Source organism: Saimiri boliviensis, chromosome X (assembly GCF_048565385.1).
Source record: "Saimiri boliviensis isolate mSaiBol1 chromosome X, mSaiBol1.pri, whole genome shotgun sequence".
NCBI classification, from domain to species: Eukaryota; Metazoa; Chordata; class Mammalia; order Primates; family Cebidae; genus Saimiri; species Saimiri boliviensis.
The window spans coordinates 126,872,081-126,884,377 of NC_133470.1; positions in this window are offsets into that span (position 1 = coordinate 126,872,081).

The following is a 12,297-nucleotide window of genomic DNA, read 5'->3' on the forward strand; positions in this document are numbered from 1 at the left end:
TACTCTAGTTAAAATGGCTTATATGAAAAAGACAGGCAATAACACATGCTGGTCAGGATATGGAGAAAAAAGAACCCTCGTACAGTGTTGGTGGGAATGTCAATCAGTAAAACCCACTATGGAAAACAGTTTGGAGTTTCCTCAAAAAACTGAAAGTAGAGCTACCATATAATCCAGCAATCCCATTGCTAGGTATCTATCCAAAAGAAAGGAAATCAGTATATCAAAGAGATATCTGCCCTCCCATGTTTAGCGTAGCACTACTCACAAAAGCCAAGATTTGGAAGTAACCTAAGTGTCTATCAAAAGATGAATGGATAAAGAAAATATGGTACATATACACAATGGAGTATGATTCAGCCATGAAAATGAATGAGATCCTGTCATTTGCAACAACATGGTTGGGAATGAAGGTCATTATGTTAAGTGAAATAAGCCAGGCAGAGAAAGACAAACTTTGCATGTTCTCACTTATTTGTGGGAGCTAAAAATTAAAACAATTGAACTCATGGAGATAAAGTAGAAGGATGGTACCAGAGGCTGGGAACGGCAGTGGAGGATGGTGAGAAAGTGGGGGTGGTTAATGGGTGCAAAAACCATAGAAGGAATGAATAAGACCTAGTGTTTCTTAGCACAACAGGGTAACTATAGTAAAAACTAATTTAATTTTACAGTTAAAAATAATTAAGTGTATAATTTGATTGTAACATAAAGGATAAATTCTTGAGGTGATGGATACCCCATTTACTCTGATGTGATTATTATTCATTGCATGTCTGTATCAAAATATCTCATGTAACCCATAAATATGTATATCTATTATATACCCACAAAAATCAAAAGTTAAAAAATTAAAAATTCTATGAGCTAATAAACAAATAAAAACCAGTGTAACTTTTTTTTTTTTTAAAGAGATGGGATGTTGCTGCGTTCTTTAGGCTGGTTTCAAACTCCTGGCCTCAAGTCATCCTCTGGCCTTGGCCTCCCAAACTGTTGGGATTACAGGTGTGAGCCACTATGCCCAGCTATGAATGGTTTTTATAACAAAATCCTGACTGTCTGTTTTCTAGCCTTACCAAAGAATGTACAGGGGAGGAACTGGCTTAAAATACGTAACATTTTTTCAGTTAGAAGCAAGGGGAAATTTGGTGGTATGGATTTTTTGGTAAAGAAGCCAAAGTCTTGGAGATTAGTAGTAAAAGATAGAGTAGTGTAGTGGAAAGTGAGTGGTTAGAAAATAACACTGCCAATTTCTGCTTCCCATAAATGTCTCCACATGCAAATAACTTACCGTCTGTGGCACTGTTTCCTCTTTAAAATGATTTGGTGAGCTTAAAATTTAGTTGTTTTTAATATATTGAATGGGTCAAGTAAGATACTTCTTGAAAGAAATTTCCCTGCAAGATGTATGGACAATTAAGTTTTCCAATGTTACATGATTTTTTACTTCCTTTATTCTGTTTCTTGATTTAAAAGCATTGTTACATTTTTCCCCTTTCAAGTAGTATGTTTGTTATAGATCAGTATCCTTTATGAATATAGATGCAAAAATTCTCAGAAAATACTAGGCAACTGAGTTCAACAGCGTATTAAAAAATGATTTTCCATGACCAAGTAGAATTATCCTAGGAATGCAAGGGTGGTTTCACAAAAGAAAACCAATCAATGTAAACCACTACATTAATAGAAGGAAGGAAAAGGACCACATGATTATCTCAATTGCATTAAAGGACATTATCAAGAAAGTGAAAAGACGATCTACACAATGGGAAAAGATATTTGTAAATCACATTTCTAATAAGGATCTAGTGTTCAGAAAATATAAAAAACTCTTCCAACTCAACACAAAAAGACAAACAACCTAATTATAAATGGGCAAAGAATTTGAAGAGACATTTCTCCAAAGAAGAGATACAAACGGCCAAAGAGCATGTGAAAAGAAAAGATGCCCTACATCATTAGTCATTAGGAAATTTAAATAAAAACTGCAATGAGGTTTTCATATACACAATGATGAGTGTTATCAAGAAATGAAGGAAAACAACAACAGAAAATAGTAAGTGTTGGAGAGGATGTGGAGAGACTGTCTTAAATTGCAGAACATTTTCTACATTTCTGGTGGTAATGTAAAGTGGTTGAGCTACTGTGCAGAAAAGTTTGGTGGTTCCTTAAAATGTGAAACATAGAATTAGGATATTACCCAGCAATTTCACTGCTAGGTGTATACCCAAAAGAATTGAAAACAGGTACTATAACAAATACACGTACACTCACATTCACAGCAGTATCATTTGCAATAGCCTAAAAGTGGAAACAGCTTAAATATCTGTCAATGAAAGAATGGATAAACAAACAAACTGTGCTACATTCATAAAATGGAATGTTACTCAGTCATAAAAATCCACTTATACAAAATATTCAGAATAGACAAATCCAGAGAAATGGAAGACAGGTTGATGATTGTCAGGGGCAGAGAGAGGGGATAAGGAGGAATGCAGAAAATCTCCTTAATGGGTAAAGGGCTTCCTTTTGGGATGATGAAGATGTTTTGGGACTAGACAGAGGTGATTGTTGCACAACATCATGAATGTACTAAATACCAATGAACTGTTTGCTTTTATAAATAAAGGGTTAATTTTATGTATTGTAAGTTTCACTTCAATAAAAAAATATATTTTAAATAAGATGTTTGAATTTGACTTGTTGCCTATCCACATAGGCCCTGGAAATAAAAGTTTTTTTCCAGTACTTAACTGCTGGCTTATGTTGTAGCAAACATCTAAAGAATGTAGCCATAAATGGGCTCATGGATTACTTGAAGCTGGAAAATCATTTGGAGATTTACAGAGGGGATTCGTTTTCGAGGAACTCTTTCATTGTAACACTCAAATATATGGAAATATAGCTAGAAACATCTCATGAATATTTAGAATCTTAATAAATTGCTGAGATTCACGAAGTTAATTTACAAAATCAGATCATAGGATGATCTTTAAGATTTGCGATTCCTCAAGGACCTAGAAATAGAAATTCCATTTGACCCAGCAATCCCATTACTGGGTATATATCCAAAGGATTATAAATCATTCTATTATAAAGACACATGCACATGTATGTTCATTGTGGCACTGTTTACAATAGCAAAGACCTGGAACCAACCCAAATGCCCATCCATGATAGACTGGGCAAGGGAAATGTGGCACATATACACCATGGAATACCATGCAACCATAAAAAATTATGAGTTCATGTCCTTTGTAGGGACATGGATGAATCTGGAAACCATCATTCTCAGCAAACTGACACAAGAGCAGAAAAATCAAAAACCACGTTTTCATGCATAGGCGGGTATAAAACAATGAGAACACATGGACACAGTGAGGGAGCATCACACACTGGGGTCTGCTGTTGGGGGATAGGGGAGGGACAGCAGGGGGTGGGGAGGTTCAGGAGGGATAACATGGGAAGAAATGCCAGATAGAGATTATGGGTGGATGGAGACAGCAAACCACATTGCGATGTATGTACCTATGCAACAATCCTGCATGATCTGCGTATGTACCCCAGAACCTAACGTACGATAAAAAAAAAGATTTGTGTATTGTTTTATAAAGTTCTTTTTTTTTTAAAGTTTGAGTGCTTTGTGAAAAATCGTTTGTTTGAAATACATTCAAGGTTCATTTGAGTATTTAAAAGAAGTATTGACCTCAAACTGGAAACTACCCTAAAATCCTTTAGCAGTAGAATGGATAAATTAACACACTGGGATAATATGCTACAATGAGAGTGAATGCAATGCTATTCCACGTAATAATATGGATGTATCTCACAAGCAATCCTGTGTGATAAAAGCCAGACACGAAAGAATACATATTGGATGACTCTATTAGAGTTCAAAAATAAGGAAAAATACTCTGTGGTGTTAGAAGCTAGGATAATGGTTACCCTTCTAGAAGCTAGTTACTGAATTGGTGACAAGGGGGCTTCTGGGGTGTTCTTTTCGTTTTTTAAATCTGGATGCTGATCCCATGGATCGTATTCAGATTGTGGAAATTCATCAAACTTTACACCTGATTTGTGCTTTTCTTTTTGTATGTTATACTTCAATGAAAACTTCCAAAAACAAGTAACCCAGCAGACAAGCAAATAAATTCTTCAAATTCACACACCCTTTCTGTTAACTGCCCCATATTTCTTTGCTCCTTATTAATCACAGCCAATTTCTTGAATATTCTATACTCACTGACTTTATTGCCTCACTTTCTACTCATTATTCAACCCACACCAATGTGGCCTTCTGTCCCCAAAATTCCCCCAAATGAGCTCTTACAAAGATTACCAATGGCTTCTCATGTTAAATCCAAAGGAAAGAATTCTATCCTCAACTTGCTTCAGTTCCCAACAATATTTATTTATTTGTTTTTCTTTTTTTCCCGACACATTCTAGCCCATGAAGAGCCCAGCAATTAATTCTGCTAACCACTTCTTCATTCTTTAAATCGTTCTCTTCCCATTGCTTTTGTGAAACAGTACGCTTGTGGCATTCTTCCTACCTCTCTGATTACTCCATCTGTCTCCTCATCCTCCTCTATCCAGCCATTAAATGCTGAAGATTCCATGAAGACTCAGTTCTAGGTTTTCTCTTCTTATTCTGTACTCCCTTCTTAAATGATCTTATTCATTCCTATGCCTTTCAACACAATCCTAAATCCCAAGTAACAGAAATATCCCAGACTTCCCTAAGATCTACACTCATATATTCAATTACCTAATTTACATCTCTATTTGGATGCTTCACAGACATCTCAAACTAGCTTGTCCAAGACTAAAATCTTGATTTCTCTCTGCCCTAAGCTTTTCTCTTATCCATCTCACTAAACTGCACCAACATCCATCTATTTTCCCAAATCAGGGACTTTTAAAAAAGTTCTTTAGTCGGGCTGGGTGCAGTGGCTCATGCCTGTAATCCCAGCACTTTGGGAAGTGGGTGGGTCACTTGAGGTCAGGAGTTCAAGACCAGCCTGGCCAACATGGTGAAACTCCTTCTCTACTAAAAATACAAAAATTAGCTGGGAGTGGTAGCACACACCTGTAATCCAAGCTACTTGGAAGGCTGAGGTAGGAGAATTGCTTGAACCCAGAAGGCAGAGGTTGCAGTGACCTAAGATTGTGCCACTGCACTCCAGCCTGGGTGACAGAGTGAGATTCAAAAAAAAAAAAAAAAAAAAAAAGAAAAAAGAAAAAAGAAAAACTTCTTCAGTTGCTCAAATCTGGGAGTCCTATAACTTTCTTCCTAATTGTCAATTCTAGCCATGAAAAAATGTGGGAAGAGAGGTAAAAGGATTCATAGCAACCTGTTCTGAAAGCTTTATCTGAGGTTTGGCCAGGTAACTGTCATGGGTATCGTGGTGCACCACCCAGATGTCCTCCAGCTGCTGGAAGTGTTGGCTGCTGATGACTCACAGCTGTGTCCCTCTTTAGGGAATTGCTTTTGGCCTAAGGTGGCCTTACCCATGGTTATGTCCTCCCAGGAAGGATAGAGGTGGTAAGCCGCATGCCTCCAATGAGAGTACAAAGACTCATACGCCTTGCCTCAGTTTCAGACAACTCTGAAAGGCCATTCTAGCTCCAGAGCTCCCCATGGGAGCAGCTGGAGCTTTCCACTTCAACTTCTCCCTCCTTCAAGTCCTGCTTCCCTCACTTCCTCACAGGCATTGATCCCAAATGTATTCCCTAATAAACCTCTGGTACGCAAATCTCTGTATTAGCATCTGTTTCCAGGAAACCTGACCTAAGATAAACTAAAATTGTGCCTACGTAGAAGACTCAAGTAGCAGGAGGCAACATCCAATTTAATTCAAAGGGACCATTAATATGAGTGTGGGGTGGAGAGAGACAGAGCAAGTCTACTTACAAGTAAGCCAAGATAGCTACAGTTCAGGTAATGAATAGAGAAGGCTGTGCTGTGAAAGGCATAGCTTAGAAAGATCTTACCTCTCCTCAGGAGCAGATTTCAGCTGAGGTCCTTTTTATGCACCTAGTCTAGGTAACCCCTCACTTCTTTTTCTTATGAAAATTAACTCCCTACAAGCTCAGAAAATAGCACTTTGCTAATATACATAGTGTGAAGCAGGAAAAGACCAATGGTGGAAGGGCTCCTTCTTCCGCTGTGTACACCTTTCCTTAACACACACACATACACAGACACACACACAGTATTGTTTACCATAGACCAAGGTCTAAAACAACCCATTTATATACCTGTCTGACAGTAGTTACAGTTTTGAAAAATCACCGAGGGGGAAGACAATGCTCTAAGCTCAAAGAATTAAATTTACATACAAGTTTCCTGCAAATAATTTTATAGTTTTAGCTATTATATTTAGGTCTTATATTTAGGAATCTATTTGGAGTTAATTTTTGTATATTGTGTAAGATTGGAGTCCAAATTTATTTGTTTGCATGTGAATATTCAGTTGTTCCATCAATATTTGTTGAAAAGGCTATTACTGAGCCAAAATTTTTACTCTTGTCAAAAATCAATTGACCATAAATGTAAGGGTTGGCATTCAGTTCTTCCTTTAAAAATTATGTGTTACATATTTTCTAAGGCAAAAGTAATGTATGTTTATTGCAAAAACATATATACATGTATATATATATATACATATATATAAAAGAAAAAAATGAAGATCACATATTTTTCCATCAATCTCAAGGTCACACATGCCACTATTGTTAATATTTTAAAAATACCCTTCCAGACTGTTTTCTGAAGTGTAATGTTATAATATAATGCTGATTTTCATTTTGCATTTTAAAAAGCTTTACAGTGCCATGGGTATATTTCCCATGTCAATATAGATGTACATCAAATCATTGGTTTTATTTGATTTCATGACAGTCCATAGTATGATTGTACCTTCATTTTTAAAAATCTCTTCCCCTGTTAGATATTAGTTTCCAGAATAGTCCCACTGTAACCAAACTCTATGAACACCCTTATGGATACATCATTCCACACCTGTCCAGTTATTTCAGAGGTAGAAAACTGCTCACCCACTGGCTGATTTCTTCTCACAGATATTTGGCTTAAATAGCACACCTTTTTAAGAAAAGTTATTCTGAATTGGGAGGATTTGCTAGGATACATTCTTAGGAATAAGATTGCTGGGTCTTATGGCACTTAGTTATGATTTGGCAAGGTTCTTCTACTTGCTTGCTCAAGGATGATTGCTGGACTTTCTTCCTATCTGGGCTGGTGTATAGTGGGTGGGTGAAAGACAGAGAGGATTGTGGGAGGCAAGCCTTAGCATTGTTTCATGAGGTTACTGATGACCCAACCAAAAAAGGCCTCTGATGATACAGCATATCAAACTAGAAGTACTACTGGATTAAGCATTAAAAAACATGGATCTAGTTCTAACTTTACTATTACATAGCTCTGTCACTTTAGGCTGGTTATTGATCCTCTCTGAGTCTTATTTTCTTACAGTGTTGTTAGAATCAGATGAGATATTGTGTGAAACATATTTTGAAAACCACAGAGTTCTACACAATTATAAGGCAGTACTATTCCAAATTGCCCAAAAACTGTTTACACAGGGTTAAACAAATATAAGCTTAGAGTGTAAAGCACTGTCTGCTCTTAGAACCTTACTTTTAGAGAAGCTACTTTCCAAGGATAGTCATGATTCTAGGTTGCAGAGATCTAATCTGGTACACTTCAGTTCCACAATCATTTATGGATGATTTCACATGCCAGATACTGTGGGTACAAAGATGATTATGATTAGTCCCTGTCTTTTCAGAGCTTTACAGTCCACTAGAAAGAGACAAACATGTGTTGAGATCATCAGAAAACAGAGGGGTAAGGAATGTAATAGAGGAGAGAGGCAAGACTGCAATACATAAGAGAAACCCTCAAGGCCTGAAAGGGAGGGGGGAGTGGTTTGAGGCAGAGTTCTGCAGATAGGGTTGAGGAGGAGAAAGGACCAGGTGTGTATATGTGTGTGTGTGTGCACATGTGGGTGAGTGGTAGTCTATGCCAGTTGAGTTAATCTGGGGCTAGACTTTATCTTAGAATCTGTGTTCATTTCTATGCATTTGCATTTTCTTTTTTTAGTTTTGTGTTTCCCTTCATTTTCTAGTCAAGTTCTTTTTGAAAAATGCTAATCTGGTGTTAGCTGTACTAACAGGAAAAAAAGATCTGTCTACCCTCATGCCAAGAGACTTAGAGAATCCAAAGTGTTCTTGACGCCAATCATGCCGGTAAAAGTAAAGAGCCCATTTGGAAACTGGGAAAGAGCTTGGAGGCTCTCCTTTTTCCCTCGCTGCCTGCTTCCTCTTGAGTTTTTCCCGAATCATATCCAAACCCCTTACCTTCCAACCATTTCTCTGCTGCCACTGCAGCAGCAACAACCACAGACTTCAGAAAAAAGGCCAGCTAAACATCTTGCCCTTCTCTCTAGCCCACTTCCTTCCCCCCGTTTGGGACATCTGAACTTTTCCATTAAAGATAAAAAGCCAAATGCAATGGTTATTGAAGCCAGAAGAAATAAAGGATGTTGTTCTACTCTTAATGCTTATTAAATTCGGACTTAATCTTCTTCATCGCAATTAAGCCTTTAAACCAGCCAATATACTTAAACGAGGTGAAATGAAAAGACTTACTGTAAGGGATGACAAGAGGCTCTTCGGGAAATTAAAATCTCCAGAGATTTCCAAAGTGAGAGTTACTGAGCCAGGAAGTGGAAAGAAAGAAAGAGATTTTTAAAGCTTAATAAACAGGATACCAATTAGACTATGGGATTAAAAAGCTAGGTGATGTCAGTGTTATCGATGGGAGGAGGGAGGGGTTAACTGGAGCCGGAGAATTAATAAGCACTGCGTTGCTTCCAGATCCTTCTTTGATTCGCTTTCCTTTTAACCTGGCTGGGTATATCTTTTCTATCTCACTTTACCTTCTGTGACATGAGAAGAAACATGTGGTGATGAGGAAATTTCTACTGACTGTATAAAGATTCTGAAATGATGTTTCTTCAATTTCCAAGTCCTTAATACTGCTCTGATACCTTTAATGCTAGAACTTGAGTGAGCTCCCTGTCTACTGACCACAGCCTGAAACTATGTCATCTCAGGAAAGATAAGGCTAAGGTTCTCCAATAACCCAATACGGGTCTGGGCTGGGAAAATAATCTCTGTGGTGCCGTGGGCGCTTGATATTCTGTCACCTTTTTGGACAGACAGCCTTTTCCCAGTGGCCAGAGGTCCTTTTCTTCCCCATTTCACACTTCCCGGCTCTCTCTGGGCAGACCAGAAGTAGCGCTAAGGCGTAGGAAGGACGGCTCCCAACTTGGGAGGTTTTCCAGGGCCCCAGTTTCCACCAGCCAGAAGTTTGATTTACTGGCACCATCTGTGGGAAGACAAATGGCCCCTTCTGGCTGTGCTGGTCAGATGCAGGGAAGGAAGGAAAGAAGGAGAAAAAAATGGAGGAAGGCAGATTAGTACATCAATAAATACCCAAGTGACATATGACGAGTGAACAAATAAAAATCCCACACAGGAAGGCGGCAGGTGTCCTGTGATGGTGATGTTGAAGTGAAAGGGGTGACACTTTCCTTTTTTTTTTATTTTTTTATTTTTTTTATTTTAGCCCAAGGATAATCTGTTAAATTCTGGGTACAAACAATACAGTATAACTCTTATGGTTGCCATGACAACGTGAATCCCTCTCCTCTCATGTCAGGCTGCTCTTCTCCCTCCTTGAGAATTCAGAATGCCAGTTTTCTTTCCGCAGTAAATGCTGTGCCTGGTTTCAAGGGCTCATTGATGGGCTCATCTAATAACTCCCTGTATCCCAGGACTGTTTGTTCCGGAACCCTAAGGTCACATTCCTTTTGGGGCAGAGGGAGCCCGACATGTGGGATACCAGACCAGGGAGGACAGATTGTTCCACTTAGGCACGTGACCTAATTTTGCTGATGTCTGGCCCAGCCTCTGACCATTCCAAAGTTCACGTCTCTCCTCCCTCCACCTTACACTGACACCAGATCTGCCTTTAGAACACAGTACTAGGATCTGCTTTGAGGAGTAGGCTTGGGACTATGGTTTAATTTGAAAGCTTTCTGCTAAAAATCTATTTATTCGTTGGCCTGCCGCAAACTCCCATTATTAGAATCACTTTTATGGATGAAAGTCTCAAAAACGCTGCCAAATTAAAATGCTCCCTGTATATAGAAATACGAACTAGTTTGTAAAGCCTTAGAGTAAATTAGAAAGGGAGGACAGGGCTTTTGAAGGCCTGGGACACAGGATAAATCAATTTGATGCAGGAGGAGGAATAGGTCCATAATACTGGGAACTTCTCAGCACACACTAATTTTTCACATTCCTCCCAAGGCTATTCCCCTTTTATCCTAGCTCATTAAACCTAGAAGACATTCTCAATATCTTCTTCTCACCACTCAAGTCCAACTAATAATGACTTCATGTGATTTCTAACTTCTTCACATCTCTCGAAGCCATCTATTTCTCTTCACCTCCATAGTCACTACCCTAGTCCAGATCATCCTCATTTCTCACCTGTGTGGCTTTACTGCACAAGTCTCCCAACTCATCTTCCTACTCCTAATTTTTTTCCCTTTTACCACCCATTCTCCACCCTGCAGCCATTCTCTAACACGAGAATGCGGTCATGCCTCTCCTCTGCTTAAAATATAACAATGCAATCCTATATTTCTTACGGGGTAAAGGTCAGCCTACTTAGCACAACACTCAAGACCCTCCACATGTGACCCGGCTCTTTTTTCAAAACATTATACTTTAAGTTCTGGGGTATATGTGCAGACCGTGCAGGTTTGTTTTGTAAATATACACAGGCCATGATGGTTTGCTGCACCCATCACCCCGTCATGTACATTAGGTATTTCTCCTAATACTGTCCCTCCCCATCCCCCCACCCCTTCTCCCACCCCCTGCTATCCCTCTCCTAGCCCCTCCACCCCCGACAGGCCCCAGTGGGTGATGTGTCCCTCCCTGTGTCCATTTGTTTTCATTATTCAACACCCACTTGTGAGTGAGAACATGCGGTGTTTGGTTTTCTGTTCTTGTGTCAGTTTACTGAGAATGATGGTTTCCAGCTTTACCCATGTCCCTGCAAACGTCATGAATTCATCCTTTTTTATGGCTGCATAGTATTCCATGTTGTATATATGCCACATTTTCTTTATCCAGTCTATCACTGATGGACATTTAGGTTGGTTCCAAGTCTTTGCTATTGTGAACAGTGCCACAATAAACATACATGTGCATGTATCTTTATAGTAGAATGATTTATAATCCTTTGGGTATATATACACAGTAATGGGATTGCTGTGACCCAGCTCTTGCATCCCCAGACATATGTCACATCTCTCACCCCACCCGACATTTCCCAATGTGACTTACACTTTACAGCTATCTAGTCTTCGTGGTTTATTGAACTTATCATGTTTCTGATCTTTTGCACAAGAGGCTTACTTTCCCTGAAACACACTCCCATTTCTTTCCTCTTTATCTAGTTTACTCCTATTAGTCCTAGTCCTTCAAGGGTGAGCTCATGTACCACCTCCTCCAAAGTCTAGATTAGTTACTTTTCTGCCAGGGACCCACAGTACTCATGTATCTTTCAGGAAATGCAGTGAATACATTGTGTTGTAGTTATCTGTTGAGTTACAGATACAGATATCCCCCAGTGGGCTATGAGTTTTGTGAGGACAAAGACTGTGTCCTTATTTACTTTTATATCTCTAGTCTGTAACACGGTATCTGTCAATCGACAATTTCTCAGTAAATATTTGTTGAACAAATGAACAGAACTCAGACAATATCAATAAACCAGGGGAATAGCCGCTGTTCTTGGTGGGGGAGAGAAGGGAAAAGGGAAAACTGAAACCTAGGGGGGAAAAGAATAAATAAAATCCAAAACAATTCTTAAAAATAGCATTAAAAAGGAATAAGACCTATCAGATATTGAAACACGTTTTGATGCTACATTAAAACAGTTGCGTTCTAGAGAAAAAAATAGATCAATGTCTATTAACAGTCCTAAATACATGTGGGAAATTAGTATATTTTAAAGACGGCATAGCAAATCAAGGGAAGGGGAAGATGAATTATTCAGAAATTATACTAGTAAAACAAGCTAGCTGAATTCTCTAACTTACTTTTTACACCAGAATTAATTATGGCTTAATCAAACATTGTAATATAAAAATAAAACGTTAAAAGTACATAAAGAAAGTATTGGAGAATTTA